The 17,293-nt window shown below is 36.7% G+C and overlaps 1 protein-coding gene across 1 annotated transcript in view; it reads right to left on the reverse strand.

Moving 5' to 3' along the window:
* The window catches only part of LOC150102843 (uncharacterized), an 836,492-nt gene that overhangs the window by 546,789 nt on the left and 272,410 nt on the right, over window positions 1-17,293 (reverse strand). The gene's annotated exons all lie outside the window — the stretch shown is intronic.

The following is a 17,293-nucleotide window of genomic DNA, read 5'->3' on the forward strand; positions in this document are numbered from 1 at the left end:
TCTTTTCAATCTTTCCTCATACTCAACATTCCAGAGGTCAGAAACTACCTTAGTCAGTCGCCTTTGGACCCTTTCCAACATCTCTTCATCCTTCTGAAAACCCGGTGACCAAATCTGGGCACAATAGTCCAAGTGTGGCCTAATCAAAGCCTTATACATTGGAACAAGTATCTCCCTACTTCTACATGTCAGTGTCCTCCGCATCATTCCCAGAAGTCTTTGTCTTCACAATTTTGGCGATGTGTCCCCTAAATTTTAGATCCTTATCCACTATCACCCCCAGATCTCTTATTTCCTCTACTTCCAACAATATATTCTCACCAAGCATAAATTCTGCATCCCATCTTTGTTTATTAATCAACAATCGTAAGAAAGCTTGCCAACATGAACACTAAATCCAATTATCAATAGTGAAAAACATTCAAAAAGCACAGTTTATCTTCACCTCTTACTCCTTCACTAACTTCTCTACAAGTAACATTCTTCAACCAATTTTGACCAAATGCAAAATATAGTTTCTAATCTTGCTTCTGGCATGAGAAATTTAGCCTAACTGGACTAAAATGAAGAAGGTTGGATTAGGGAAATATTTCTTTTGCAGAATGCATCATTCAGCGAATTTTAACTAGATTTGGAGTACAGTTATTTAACATTATTCATGCTGTTATTATTACAATCCAAGAGCCAGTCGCTTGTTGGCTGAGGAGATAGTGCCTCTGCTCCAACCAACAAGATCAAATGTCATCTGTAGACAATGGATGTATTTCGATATCTTTAGGTGGAAAATGATTACATCATCCTATGTAAAATCACTACCCTGCTCACTAGAAGTCTGAATGGTTGGTCGCAAAAGTTCTATGTCTGTCATTTCTACAGGTCTTACTAATCCTTTACCATTTTTGGTTCTAAAATGTAACAGGTTTACAATCTTCTGTGAGGAAAGAGGAAACAAACATGAAGGGGAAGGAGCAAGATTCCTGCAGAGATGCCTCTACAAGTCATGCTGTTCAACCAATTTTAACCAAATTTGGAATACAATTATTTCAGACACTGCTAAAGTCCCTCTGAATCACAGACTAAAGTGAAATATGGGTTGTATCCTAGCAAGACACCTATATATGTCACACTAAATGACTTATGCTGATAAGTCTCAGAAATTCATATTACCTAAAATGAGGGTAGGGTAGGAGCCTTCAACACAAACACCTCTAGATATCATACTGTTCGATCTTTTTTTACCAAAAATCTAACACAGTTATTTTGTTACAAAGTTTATGTTCCGATTTCTGCACAACTAGATCAAAATAAAAGGTGAGGTTATCTTTTAAAGGAAAAAGAAGAAAATAAAATGCAGCAGAACATCTACATCACCTCATTCAACTGATTTTAATTGAAACACAGCTATGTAGCTGATTCAGATATTGCTTAATGTCATCTGAAAAATGACATTAAGCAATATGAAAAGGATGGTGGTTGGCAAGGTTGCATCATCCAACTAATTTCAACAAAATTTGGAATTTGGCTATTTCAAACGTTACTGAGGGTCCTCTGAAAAATTCAGCCAAACTGGATCAAGGTAAAAGAGGACTGCTTCTTATAATTCTCATAACTGATATCATCCTTATACACATCATATTCACTTAACATAATTTTTTTTAAGAATCTTTTGCCTAATAAAGTTGCACATCCATTTCACTCCTACACTATTTCTTCTTTGAACTAGGGACACTGATACTGCATCATTTAGGTATCTTTCAAATGCTTCCCACAATGCACTGCTGATATCCATTAGACTTTGCACCTGATCCCATGGGACCAGGTGCAAAGTCTCTCACACTCCTCAGTAGGTCATAATTTTCTGCTTTGAAGTTCAGCATATAACATTTTCTGAATAGAAATATTCATAAACTTATGAGGGTGTGCTGAAAAGTTATGATAATCACCATGAAGGAGTTGAAGTAGAAAAAGGAAAAAAAGATATCCTAAAAGAAAAAGAACAAATTATTACAATTTGATGAAACATAAGGGCTAAAGGGCTTTAAGATATGTTCTTTCTTTGATTATATCAGTTGCTTTGATTATATCGTTTTTGTTCATCAGTGTTTACCAGAACTATTCAGCTCCCCCCCCCCCTCCTTGTAGCTATCTCCAAAGTCAGTACAACATGATCACTGGCACTAACGTCATGCAGAACAGTCAAGTCTTTAATGGAAACATCCTGTGACCGTATAGTCAGATCTAACACTCTTTGACCACAAGTTCCTTCTGTTACTTTCTACTTGAGGAAGTTATTTTGCAACAGCTCAATATATTTCTTTCATTCTTCTGATGAGATTTCACTGCAACCCAATCTATGTTCAGATAATTAAATTCACTCATGATGATTACTTCTTTTGCACCTATATTTATTTGATAATTCATTTCATCATCACTAGCACTGATATGCTAGGTCGGTAGCAACACCTAATTATGCATTTGATCTTATTAGATTCCACCTCACCAAAGATGGCTTTAAACTTACTACCACATGGAAACTCATTACTAGTATTGCAGTCATAGCTTTCTACCCTAAATGGACTGAAAGCATCTAATATCATTAGCAGGCATACCCCCCCCCCTCCCTCCACTTTTATCCTGTATATCCTTACTAAAAATACCATAGCCCTTTACACTCAATACCAGAGATTAAATCTGCTTCTTATAGCTAAGTCTCACTAATCCCTATAATATGAGGATTCAACTTATTAACCAAGGAAGTAAACTCTACCTCTTTGTTTCTGATACTCATGGCATTTGTGTACAAATATAGTAAGTTACCTGCATGCTTTTTTGTATAATCACTTCTGTAGTATGCATGATCCAGTAGGACAGCTTTCAGATCTGTGTTCATATCTAACACTTCGCTTGTACAGATAATTTCAGGTCCCTATTCATCAACACCCAAGATCCCTCATATCCATTCTATTCCTCATAGTTCTTTCCAACTTTGCATTATATACAGTTGTTTGATTATGCAGAGTTGGAAAAAACTATGAGGAATACCAGACCCCTGGAGTACACCACTAGTGACTTTTCTCTTCTGGGATATTGTTACCCCCCATATACAACTTGTTGATACCTATCAGACAGCCAATCTCCAATCAGGTGCACTAATCTACCATCCAACTCCATCTGTTCCAAGTTAATTATCAGCTTGCCATGTGGCAAACTATCAAATGCTTCAGCAAAATCTAAATATGCCAATGTGTATGTATCTCCATTGTCCAATGCATTTATCATCTTCTTATAATAATTAAATGGATTGCTAAAACATGATTTTCCTTTACCAAACCCATGCTGGCTATCAAAAATGTTGTCAACCCAATTCTGAATTGATCCTCACTGGCCTCTCTAACACCTTGATCACAACTCCAGACAAATAGATCAACCTGTAATTCGAAGCCATTGTCTTATCACTCTTTTATGAAGAAGAAAAATTTGTCCTCTTTCCACTCATTTGGAACATGGGCAAATCTAAGAATTGTGTTATAGAGGTGCATCAATGCAACTGTTAACTCCCTGGAACATTCCTTCAAGACAAGTGATGATATAGCATCAATTCATATAGCCTTAGAGATTAAGCTTACATAATTCCTCTTTACACAATTTCATATACCACCTGCTCACTCCTCATCAGACTCTTAAACCCCCCGCCTCTACTCTCAACTTCTGCATGGCGTCACTTTCATGAAGTGAAAGTACCTTTATGATCTGCTCATTTAGCATCTCTACCATATCCTCCTCAGTGGTTATCATTCTACCATTTTTTCCAACAAGTATCATCCTTCCATTATTATTCTTTCTTCTGCTGGCAGTGTACTAAAAAATCTCCCTAGGATTTCTTTTGGACTTGTTAGTTAACTTCTGCTCATACTGCACTGTTTGCTATCCTTACCAAGCAAGTTACCTTTCTTGCTTGCTCTTTATACTCCTTACACAACTGACTATTACCAAACATCTTGTGCTGCCACCATAATGCCTTCTTCCTCCAAATTGCATGATTCACCTCTTCATTCATCCATTCCATATATATTCCTTATAGAAATCCTTACATGGCTAGTCACCACCCAAGTAATGACTTCATGGTCACTTTCACCAATTGGTGGGAGATTCATTTATAATAGGGTGACCAGATTTTCAAAACCAAAAAAAAAAAGGGACATTCTGAATTTTTCAGCAATTAAAAAAAAAGGGACAAAAACGGGACACTTCTGGTACGCTCTACATAAAAATGGAATAGCATGTAATTATAATAAAAGTACACAGGACGAAAATGCTGCCACTGGTTGCAGCATTTTCATCATATTCCAGAGACAGTGCGTTCATAATGGTTGATAATCATCATAGCATACATGTTTTTGATCTCAAGCTATCACAGCCTTTTCATATTCGAACATACAAGAATGAAATCATGCCACGAATTCAAAAAAGGGACAAAATGGGATTAAAGTTAATAAAAAGGGACAATTAGCATCACATTAAGCTTTTGTTGGGACAACAGGATCATAGTTTAAAAAAAGGGAACAATCCCATTAAAAAAAGGATGGCTGGTCACCCTAATTTACAATAACATCCTCCGATGAGATAACCAAATCCATGACCCTTGTTCTCCTGTGTACCCTCTGTTACATGCTGGCCAAGGTAATTCTCCTCCAAAACTCAAGAAATTCATTCTCTTTGTTGCTAGACTGTCTATTCATTCCAATTGGTATTACCATAATTAAAATTTGAATTTTTCAGCAATTAAAAAAAGGGACAAAAACAGGACAATTCTGGTACGCACTACATAAAAATGGAATAGCATAGGAGGATCATCCATAATGATCCTCCCATGCTTATTAGTCAGACCAATTGGCTAATGCGTTTCCTTCTCACAACCTTCCACTTTACCAGGTCTATAGCAACACCCAACTAGATATTTCATTCTGTTCACATCAATCCCACACCACATGGCTTCAAAACCACTACCACTATTTAGTCCTTTCATCACCAACCTAGATAGGGATTACATCTCTGCTACTAAAAACAGCACTCCACCTCCTTTTCTGCTCTGTCTATTTTCATTAAAGATATCATATCCATCCATCTCTATTCCTGTCAGAATATCATCCTCATCCAACCATGTCTCACTTATTCCAACAATTTTTGGCCAAATATACTCTGTTAATGCTACAATTTCATCTCCTTTATTTCAATATTAGAATATGTAAATATTCATACTAGGTAATTTCTGATTCTATAACAAGTCCCACTGACCTCACTTCTCAGATATCACCTGCTTCTTTCCTCTAAATCCTACCACTTGGCCACGCTTCTCTATCATCACTGATCTTGCACCTCTTCTCAGACCTGTTTGTTTCCCCCATAATGCACATCTGCTGCTGTATATATCTTCCACTCCTCTCACACAGCATCCCCCCATTTCCTTGTTTTATACATACACACACACAAGCATTATAAACTCAAAGAAAGAGCTATATAAACTCATACAGAGGAAGATTTTAAATATCTATCTCCAAGGTGGTATTCAAATTGACAACCTGTTGGTTAGAGATCAGACATGCTATCCACTCAGCCAATTATGCCAGCCTTGTCTTGTATTCGTTCTCTCTCATTCTCTTCACTCACAGACTCCTATAATCTACTTTCTTGCATTCTTTTAAGGTTATACCATGGTCAGCATTCATAGTGAAAAATTTATGGAGGAAAAAACACGTGTCGGAATAATTACTTTATTTATAATTAAGAAAATAATATTCTACATATCGACCTCTGTGTTGAGGTCATCATCAGGAAAGCATACATATGTACAGGACACAAGCTACATGACACTACACAAAAGTAAGATGAATCTAAATGCTCTGTTAATTGTTTATCCTAGCCTGACCTCTGGTGAAAAAACACTTTAAATCAAAATATATTACTAAACAAAATATATCAAAAATTAAAAATTAATTCACAAAATAAAATAAACTTTTCATACATTTTAATGTATAATAACATACAAGTCCCACGGCCCAATCTGGAAAAATTAGCAACCAGATACATATTCTCCTGAAACTGAATGGAAAAATCATTAGCTTACTTCAACAATAAAAAATGGACACAATTATAGACCCCACAATAGAGGCCCCTGGCTTTCACCTGCCCAGATGGTGGTGGAGCACATTCAACCGCCTGAGGACAAGGCATGCCAGATGTACTACCGTGATGTACAAGTGGGGCCTGCATCAATTCCCAACATGTGACTGTGGTGCTCATCAACAGACCATCAATAATATTATTCAGAACTGCCCATTATGGAGTTTTAAGGGCACAATGACAGATTTGTTCCAGACTACACTGAATGCAATCCAATGGATTACAGACACTACTTAAATATGTTTTTTTTTTTTTACCATATAGTTTTAGCGTGTATGTGTGTGTGTGTGTATATATATTCACTTTTTCTGTTTTTATCTTTTTATTTGCACAAACCCAACCCATACGAAATTTATGTATAACATATTGATGATAAAAGAAAAACATTTTATAGCAGAACTACGTTAAACAATTTCTGAAGTCCTCTCATATTAATGTTTTCTTCTGTTCGGGGTTGTTCTGAATGCTATATGGGTTGAAGATGGGTCCTCCAGATTCATGAAATTATTAATACATCATTCTTGTTTAGATTTAGATGATGTTTCAGCATTTCACAAGCTTCTTTGAACTTTCTTTCAAACTAGGTTTTGGTGCAATGTAGAGACTTGGTGCCTTTCCAGTTAATTCTGTGATATGTTTGAAATGCATGGTCTGGCAGGCCTGTTTTACCATAGTGGAGGAATTTAATGTGGCATTTATATTCATATTTTCTTATTGGGATGGTGCACCCTGTTTCCCCTATGTAAAGTAGGTTGCAGGTGCACTGAATTTTGTAAACCCCTAGGTGAATAAGGTATGGAAGAGGATCTTTGGATGAGCTGAGTAAATTTCTTATTTTGCAGGAGGTTTGAAGGTTGTCTTAATATTGCATTTATGTAGTGTTCTATTTTTTTCTGACATGCCACTGATGAATGATATGGCTATGACATTCTTGTAATCTTTTCTGCTATTAATGTTATTTTTTTTGGAGGATCTTTTGAACTGTTTTCTTATTACAGCCATTTTTTACATTTGGCTAATAATTTCATATTCTTTGTTCAGCACCTGCTCACTGGAGCAAATTATTAGGACTCTGTGTTTGAGGGTGCTGATGATCCCTAGTTTTTGTGATGGATAGTGGTATGAATTTTTCTGTATGTATGTGTAGATTTGCAATAGACCATGAAGAAAAGGCAGCCTGAGTGAAGATATGTTATTGATATTTTTGCCATATGGTCCCAAGGCTGTGAAACATTAAATACATTCCAAAGCCACCCGAACAAATAACACAAATGTATCCAATTCACCATTGAGATGGAAAACAACAACTCTCTTCCTTTTCTAGACACACTTGTCACACGTCTTCCTTCAATAATAATTCCAAGAATATGGAGGACCCATTTTCAACCCACATAGTACCCAGAACAACCTCAAGCAGAAGAAAACCTTAATATGACAGGACTTTAGAAATTGTTTAATCAGTATGTTATTATACTGGTATGTATGAAAAGTTTATTTTCTTTTGTGAATTAGTTTTTAATTTTGTATATATTGGCAGCCTGTTTGGTCGAGTGGTTAGCGTATCCACTCTCTAGGCAAAAGGCTGTGGGTGCGAATCCCTCAGTGGGCATGGCTATTTGTGATTATCTCTGAAAATACTACTGGTAGTGATGGTGACCAGAAGATGGCATTGATGGAGATGATGATGATAGTTGCAGTTCGCTGTAGTTGGTGGATTGAGTGATGGAGACAGAGTTTCAGAGTAGATGCCCTCCCTTGATGAGTCTATAAACTCTTCGGATGTGTCACGTAATAATAATAATTATTATTATTTTGCCGGCCTGGATGGCCAAGTGATTAGCGTAACCGCTCTCCAGTTCAGTGATTTGCCACACCAGGCCTTGTCATGTAGTCCTGTTGTATGCTTTTCTGGAAGCATCAAATCTCTGAAGATTACACACACACACACACACCATCCATCCATCCATCCATCCATCCCAGTGACAGTCTATCCCTTCCTCTTTTTCCAGAAACTTTACCTTCTATTACTGTTCTGAGAAGTCCTCCTTCCATCCTTTCATCATCATCATCATCATCAAATTCCTGCCATGTACCCTCAAGGGGTGTACAGGATATGACAGTACTACATGAAAAAATTACATCATTACTAACTTCCTATCTACAATTTTCCTCCAAATCAGTCTGTTACTTGTCAAGACTCCAACATTATCAGATCTTATATTTCTATCGTCTAAGGCACTTTGTACTGTATCAATCCACCTATATCTTGGTCTTCCTCTGGGTCGTTTTCCTGCCAACCTGGCAGAGAACACTTGTTTTGCTAATCTTTCCTCTCCCATTCTATTTAAGTGACCATACCATCTGAGACTAGCTCTGCTAACGCATTCCTGGATGCTGACAATGTCAAGTTCTTTCCTAATATCCTCATTTTTAATATGATATTGCCATTGATGCCATCTGTTCACGCCTCTAATCTTTCTCAGGACTCTCATATCTGCGGTCTCTAGTCTTTGGTCAAGTGTTTTACTTCTGACCCAGCTCTCAGATCCATAAGTTAAAATTGGTTTGAACACAGTCTTGTATACAGCTAATTTAGTGTTGCGACTAATTTCTTTCTTATTCCATATGAATTTATTCAATTGACTTCCCACCATACCAGCTTTGCTGATTCTGTTGTCTATTTCTATATTTAGTTTGCCATCTTCAGTAAAAATTGTGCCTAAGTAGCTGAAATGTTTTACTTGTTCCACAGGTTCTCCATTCACAACACAGTTGACATTTTCAATGATTCTGCCTATTTTCATTGTCTTTGTCTTTTTATTGCTGACCTTCATACCATATCTATTACAACAGCTATTCAATTTAGTCAGAGAATCTTGCAGACTTGTAGCAGATTTATTTAGAAGTATAACATCATCCGCATAAAGCAAAGAGCTGACATTAACATCTCCAATTTTGATATCAGGTTTAATACCACATTCCTTCATAATGTGATCCATATAGATAATGAATAACAGAGGGGATAATGTACATCCTTGTCTCACACCAGATTTAACATTAAACCATCTTCCTGTACTTCCTTCAATTCTAACTGCTGACTCACAACTCAAATAAAGACTAAGTACTGCTTGATATAATGCCCCATTGACACCATATAACTGCAGCGTATTGAATAGCTTCTCTCTTGGCACCTTGTCATATGCCTTTTCAAAATCGACAAAACTTAAATACAGATCTTTGTTATATTCCCATGCTTTCTCGACTATTTGTCGTAAAGTGAAGATCTGATCCTGACAGCCTCTATTTGGCCTGAATCCAGCTTGTTCTTCACCAAGCTTTTCTTCCACAATTCTTCTCAACCGTTTCTCAAGTATACTTGCATAGATCTTGCCAGGAACACTCAGTAGGGAAATACCTCTGTAATTTTCACATTCAGTTTTATTTCCCTTTTTATATATGGTTACTATGACAGCTCTACTCCAATCATCGGGAATACGTCCCTCTGTCCAGGCTTTCTGAACTATGCAGTGCAGCAACTGTAAGACTCTTATACCACCATACTTCAGCATTTCTGGTCGAATATCATCTACTCCTGCTGCCTTTCCACATTTCAAGCCTTTGATGGCTTTTTCTACTTCAAGTATGGATATGTATTCCTGACTGCATGCCTGGTCAGTGTTTTTTATCACTGTGCTGTCATCACTGCTTGTTTCATTTAGCAGTTTTTCAAAGTAATTACTCCATACTTCAAGGATATCTTTTTCTCCTGTTTTCATTTCACCTTTATCATCTCTAATTCCTTTTACAGCACTCTTTCCTCCATTCCTAAGCTTCTTCAACAACCTCCAGAATATTTTGCCACCTTCTTGATATTTATTTTCTACATTCTTGCCAAAGTCCTCCCATGACTTTTGTTTAGCTAGTTTTACACAGTGTTTAGCATTTTTCTCTGTATTCTCTAAGAGAACAAGTTGACTTATTTGCCAGGAACTTTTGATATGCTTTCTTCTTTTCCTTCACTGCCTCTTTAACTTCCTGTGTCCACCAGGGAGTTCTGATTTTTTTATCCTTGCACACAACCTCACCACATGCCTCTCTGGCAGAATCAATCAATGTTTCCTTCAGAGTTTGCCACTGAATCTCCAAGGTTTGATTCCTGTTCTCAAACTCTTTCATTTTCTTATCAATAATATTTCTGTATTTTATTCTACAGTTCACATCTGAGAGCTGCTCAACTTTTATTCGCTTTAAAACTTTCTTACATGTTATTTCAATATTTCAATTCAACTTTTCAATATGAAAATGAATTTTATCCTGCTCAAGACTAAATAGTGATCACTTCCAATTTCAAATCCTCTGTACACTCTGGTGTCCTGCACCAGGGAGAAAACATCACTATCAACAATAACATAGTCAATGAGACTTTTCTTATTCCTAGCCTGTTCTCTCCATGTGAATTTGTGCACATTTTTATGTTGGAACATGGTGTTAGTAATAACCAGTCCATGTCCTGAGCAACAGATATTTGCCATTATTATTAGCTTTGCTCTTTTCTCCAAATTTTCCCAAAATATTTTTGTATGTCTCACAATCATTTCCTACTCTACTATTTAGATCCCCAACAAGGACCAACTTTTCCTTTTTCATTGTGTCAGTTGCTTTTTCTAAAGCCTCAAAAAATTCCTCCACTTCTACCTTAGTAGAACCTTCTGTGGGACCATAGCCACAAATAAGTCTCATTGTCCAGTTCCCCATTCTCATATTTCCCACATTACTCTACTTGAGACTGACTGCCATTCAAGAAGATTAGCCTCGTATTTTGTGTTGAATACTATGGCTACTCCTTCTTTTCCTTGATTGTCATTGCCTGAATATAACATTTTGTATTTATTGCTCAGAAAGATCTCACCAGTTTTGGTCTTTTTTGTTTCAGTCACCCCTATTATGTCGATCTGGTACTTATCTAATTCCTCAGCTAGCTCCATTTCTTTGCCATTCAGGCTTCTTACGTTGATAGTACCGATCTTTAACTCTGGTGATGTTGAGTTGGGGTTTGTTTTCAGATTTGTTCCGACTTTTAGCTGACTTTTCGCTGTTCACCCTGGTTCCCTGGCGAAAACAACGGGGGCCTTGTTTAACCAGGCGACGCCCCAGCCAGCATGAAATTTTGTCGTGTTGTACCATCATTTTTTATTTTGGTTTAACCAATAAGAATACAATTTGGTCGGCTAAATCCCAAATTGCCAGCCCATCCTCGTTCGTTCAGTATCAAAGTAGATACCCAACAGGGTGCACCACGAGAAGGTGAGGATTGGACATTAGGTCAGAAGCCCTGGTCGGTTCTCCGCATTCCTTTAAAGGCTATGTGGAGGTCTCCTCTCAGTTATACAGCTTTGACCCTTAAGCATCCCTCCATCCTTTCAATGTGTCCAAAATATTTTAACTTTCTTCTGTTAATACCTTTAAGGAGCACTAAAGTTATGTGTATCTTTTCTAACACCCATTCATGCGTGATTTACAGAAAAGTGGCCCCTAGCATTTCGACCCCCCCCCCCCCACAATTTGCCCCTGTAGATAATGAGTAGGTTACAAAAATGTAAATACAGTTAACTCTCGATAACTCGAATTTTTATTGAAGTCCCAGCCTCTTTAGTGGAGATTCAATGTTAAACTCTCTCGATTACTCGAACTGAACTTCCGATAACTAACTTTTCCGAACAAATTTTCAAAATTACATTCGTATACAAATTGTCACATAGCTTTTAAGCTAATTTCTCCCCTTTTGTATGTCTTCGGGTTCTCTTTCCATTGTGAAAGGATTAACTGGAACTGTTAATCCTTTCACAATGGAAAGAATACATACTCGACCATGAGGGCGATAGTCACATGGTTAGTGACGGACATGGGAGGGAGGGAACAGTGACTAATCTTATAGGAGTCTTTTCAGTAACAAGTGAATCTTGTTCTGATTTGTCTAAATTCAAACAATGAAGTTCCTGCATCTGGCTCTCCTCACATTTGCTGGTGCAGTGGACAGAACGTGTTTGCTGTTTTCGCCGCCTCGTTATCGGAGGTGCATCGCATAAACAAGTTGAGCATCACAGGCAGTGCAATATCTGCATATTATTTTTGCATCTTGATTGATTAATCCTGTGTGCACAATGGCAAAAAGTGTTCCATCAAAAAGAGGCAAAAGAAAATTGGTAGATGATGACAACCACATTTACATGTTTTCAAAGAGAACTATAGATGAACAACATGGAATCTGGGTTTGTGAAAAACGTTAAGCCTGCAAAGGGCGTGTTTGGACAAAGGGTTTGGAAGGCCCAGTTGTGAAAGTTGTAACTAAACATAACCATGCAGCTCAAGCTGCAAGGTTGGAAGCATTGCAATTGATTGGTCAAATACAGCAACATGCAACAATCACGAACGAATGGCCACAGCAAACTGTTGCATCCGTAATTGCAGAGGCTCATGTCAATGTCACGGCATTACTTCCTAAAAAGGATTCACTTAAAAGAACCATTTGTCATGTTCGATGCAACAATGGTACTCCTGCTTTACTAAGCAATCTCCAGGACGTAGTAATTCCACAAAATTATCAAGAAATTATTATCGATGGCAATGTACAACAATTTTTGATGTACGATTCTCATGAAGAACTGCTCCCGGGTCGCATGCTTATTTTTTCCATTAATAACAATCTTCAGTTATTGGCATGTAGCCAAGAGTGGTTTTCTGATGGAACTTTTAGCACAGTACCCATGCATTTCCAGCAGCTTTATACAATTCATGTGGTTCAATTCAATACAGTGCGCTTCTGCCAAACAAAACTCGTGTCACATATGTCAAGTTGCTTCAAGAAGTTAAAAATCTACAGCCAGGTCTCCAACTCCAGCGACTTACGACAGATTTCAAACAAAGTGCCATGCAAGCCTTCCAACAAGAATTTCCTGGTGTTGTAAATACTGGTTGTTTTTTTTTCATCTTTCCCAAAGTATGGCAAAAGGTACAGAATGGAAGTTTAAAAGCCCGATGCGAAGAAGACCATGAATTTGCTCGTTGGATCCGAATGATTCCGGCATTGACATTTATTCCTCCTGCTAACGTTATTCAAGCATTTGAAGATTTAGTTGAAGCTGATGACTTCCCCATTGAAGCTATGGCGATTGCAAACTACTTTGATGATACATATATTGGAAGAAGACAATGGAGAGGCCGGCAATTACCCATTTTTGCCATCAAATTGTGGAATGTTTACACATGAACACTGAATGATCAGCAACGTACCAACAACGCCGTGGAGCGGTGGCAAGGGATTTCAGGAAACTTGTACTACTTTATTCCCAAATATTTACCGATTCTTTAAAAAAACAACAAGGGCTGCACAATTTCGAAGTTACACAACTATTTTGTGGTAAATCAGGCAATCAAAGAAACAAGAAGTATGCTGCAATTTCTGCTAGAATCAAAAGAATAGTCCACGATTTTCAAAATTGTAATGTGATTGATTACCTTAGAGGCTTTGCATACAACTTAGAGTTTTAAACAATAATAATGTGCATTTATTCTATTAAAACAAAATAAATTAGAATTATTAAAAAATTAGGTGTATCATTTACATTTTTGTAGCCTACTCATTATCTACAGGGGGCAAAATGCGAGGGGGCCACTTTTCCAGATCCCTTCATGCATACTCCTTTCAGTATATGATATCTTCAATAGCCTTCTGTAACACCACATCTCAAACGCAGCTATCCTTTTCTTATCTTACTTCTTTAGGTTCTAAGTCTCCCATCCATTAAGTTGCTGTTGAAAAAACAACTGCATCCAAAATCCTCAACTTTGTTCCCATGCAGATAGATCCATCCTTCCAGATTTTATACAAGTCTCTGACTGTTGTTTTACCCTTTCCTAATCTTCTTCTGACATTTTCTGAACAGTAATTCTTCACATTAATAATGAATCCCAGACTCAAATTTGCTGATATCATTAGTTCTTTCTCCATTAAGGTACACTTGTTTCTCAAGAGCTGCTCTGTTTGCATTTCCTTTGAGAATCATGGTCTCCAACTCTAGCCAACAGTTGGAGACCAATTTTCGGAGAGCAATTTACGGCTATGCATCATTAACGCATGGAATCATTACTAAGAAAAAAAGAATTGTTTTAAAACGTATATATTTCTCGATAAATTATATATTATGTGTGAATTCTCCTACTCAAATTGCAAGTTATTATCGTCACAACGTTCATGTCCTGGCAATAGTAACTTGCTCCCAGCAGTAAACAACACGCCCTCCCCAACAGGGTCACTATACTGAAGACCTAAGAAAAACAAGTAGTTTTATTGTATCACCAAATAAGGTACACAGACCTTTGAGTCTGTGTAAACATAGTGCAAACAGAAACAACTGGGATAAAAACGGCACTAACTAATGAATCACACGCCCCTCCAGCAGAAACTGCTGTATAGACTCGAGCAAAACCATATGCTTCCGATGCAACATATGGTTTTGCTTGAGTGGCACAACGGAAACAACTGGCGAAACTTTGGTCAAGCCTGCAGCAAAAATAATAGCAGAAATTATGATCGGAGATAATGCAAAAAGGTCTTTGGATCGGATTTGCCTTTCAAATAGTACTGTTCATCGAAGAATCAAGAAATTGCTGAAAATATAAAACAAACATTATTATCCGATATACGTAAGAGTCGTTATTGTGCAGGTCGATGAATCCACCGACATTACAAATTTTACAAATCTTCTAGTGTTCGTTAGGTACGAAAAAAAAATCAAAATCTTCATGACGACCATATATATTTTCAACCCTTGCCAAAACATACAACAAGAGAAGAGCTATTCAACAATATATATATAGATTTATGCATAAAAACAAGCTTGATTGGAAAAGTTGTGTTGGAATACGCATGGACAGAGCGAAATCCATGGTCGTTTCTAAAAAAAGGGCTTGTGTATGTAGCAATTGTACACACATATACAGTGAGGCTTTAGCTACACATGTGATGTCTACAGGCCTATGAAAAGTTCTAGATGATGTAAAAATCATAAATTATATGAAAGGTCGTCATCTAAATGCCAGACTTCTCTCGGCTTTGCAAAGAAATGGGAAGTAATCATACACAACTTTTTTACCATACCAATTTTTCGTGAAAAAGTCCTTACTCGTTTATTTGAACTTTGGAAAGAACTACAAATTTTTCTTGATGAAAAATTTGAATTAAAAAACATTTACATAATTGGAAATGGCTAAGTCAAGTAGAATATCTGGAAGATATACTTACTGTATTAAATAATCTTAATTTTCTTTACAAGGCAAGGAAATTTCTATATTTCATTTCCATGATAAAGTGAACACCATATTGGCAAAGATGAAGTTATGGCAAAAGTGGGTTGGTAATGGAGAATTTGACGTGTTTCCATTGCTTCATGAATGCTCACAAGTTCAAATGAGCAAATTGATAATGATGATGTGAAAATTACTATCATGCAGCATTCACAAAACTTATAAATGAATCTAGAAAAGATTTCCCTGAATTGGACATTAATATTGAGTGAATAAGATAATCTTTAAATATCAACAAATCTGTGCCAAAGGGTCGCCAAAAGAAGAACAACAAATTTTAAAACTAGCTTCTAATGGTTTCCTAAAAAATAAATACAACGAGAATGTGTTATCATTTTGGCTACAAATACAAAAGAATTTCCTGAATTAACGGACAAAACTCTAAGGTTCATTTTTCCATGTTCAAGTTCATGTGTAGGCGAAGTTGGATTTTCGGCCTTTGTAAATATTAAGAGGAATCGCATTATAGATGACAAACCACATCTGAGATTGAAATTAACAACTATAGAACCATATTTTGCTGAAATGTTATCCCACCATAAGCAATTTTACTCCTCTCATTAATGATAAATTATTTAAATTAAGTAAAAATTGTAGTTTCTTTTTATAAAGAAACTGTATAAATAAATCATATTTTTTGTTTACATGAACATATAAATTCAAATAAAATAGACATTTACAATGAAATATACTGTATTTATTGTATTTATTTATTTTATTTTGATAAGGGGGGGTACTTGGTAATAATGAAAATTTAAGCAGGGGATACGCAGATATCTGAAGTTTGAGAAACACTGATCACTATCAGTTTCATACAGATACATTGATGATGTGTTTATCTTTATGAATTTCTTAGAAAAATTAATTCAATTAACCCAAGCATCAAATTTATCATAGAATTAGAAAACAACAATTGTCTTCCTTTTCTGGATGTTCTCATTCTATATAAACAAATGGCAGTTTACAGTTCTCAATAAATAGAAAACCAACTCCTACTGGTAAATACATTGATTCTAACTCTGATCATCACCCTTGTCAGAAATATGGTGTAATCAAATACTTAGTGACAGAGCTCATAAAATATGTTCTACAAATTCTCTTTTAAACAAAGAACTTGTTTATTTGGAGCAGATGGGAATGCATATTAAATTGGTGATATGGATAGGAGAATGGCTCAGGGAGAGATACTATAAGGTGGTGTATGGAGGAGCCGAGTCCAGAATGAGGCAGGTGACCAGTGGTGTGCCTCAGGGCTCTGTGCTTGGGCCAATGTTGTTTAATTTGTATATAAATGATATAGGAAACGGCTTAAAGGGAGATATTCAGTTGTTTGCTGATGATGCAAAGTTGTGTAGTGCAATAAAAAATCAAGCTGATGTTGAAAGTTTGCAGGAGGATTTAAATAAGCTGGTAAAATGGGCAAAAGAAAATGGATGTCAGTTCAATGTGGAAAAGTGTAAAGTCATGCATTTTGGGATTAAAAGATTACCAGCTGTGTACTACATCGATGGAAAGGTACTCCAAGAGATTGATGAGGCTAGGGACTTAGGGGTATTGGTAGATAGGGAGATGAAGTTCAGAGGACACATTGCTAAGGTGTCCAAGATTGCACATAGGATTACTTGGTTGTTGAGGAACACACTGACATCCAGAGATAAAGAGGTTATTATTCCCCTTTATAAAGCATTGATACTTCCACATTTGGATTACTGTGCTCAGGTCTGGTCACCTGGATTCCTTGGAGATGAGG

This window comes from Typopeltis vanoorti, chromosome 9 (assembly GCF_054136105.1).
Source record: "Typopeltis vanoorti isolate ZY-2024b chromosome 9, IOZ_Tvanoo_1.0, whole genome shotgun sequence".
NCBI classification, from domain to species: Eukaryota; Metazoa; Arthropoda; class Arachnida; order Uropygi; family Thelyphonidae; genus Typopeltis; species Typopeltis vanoorti.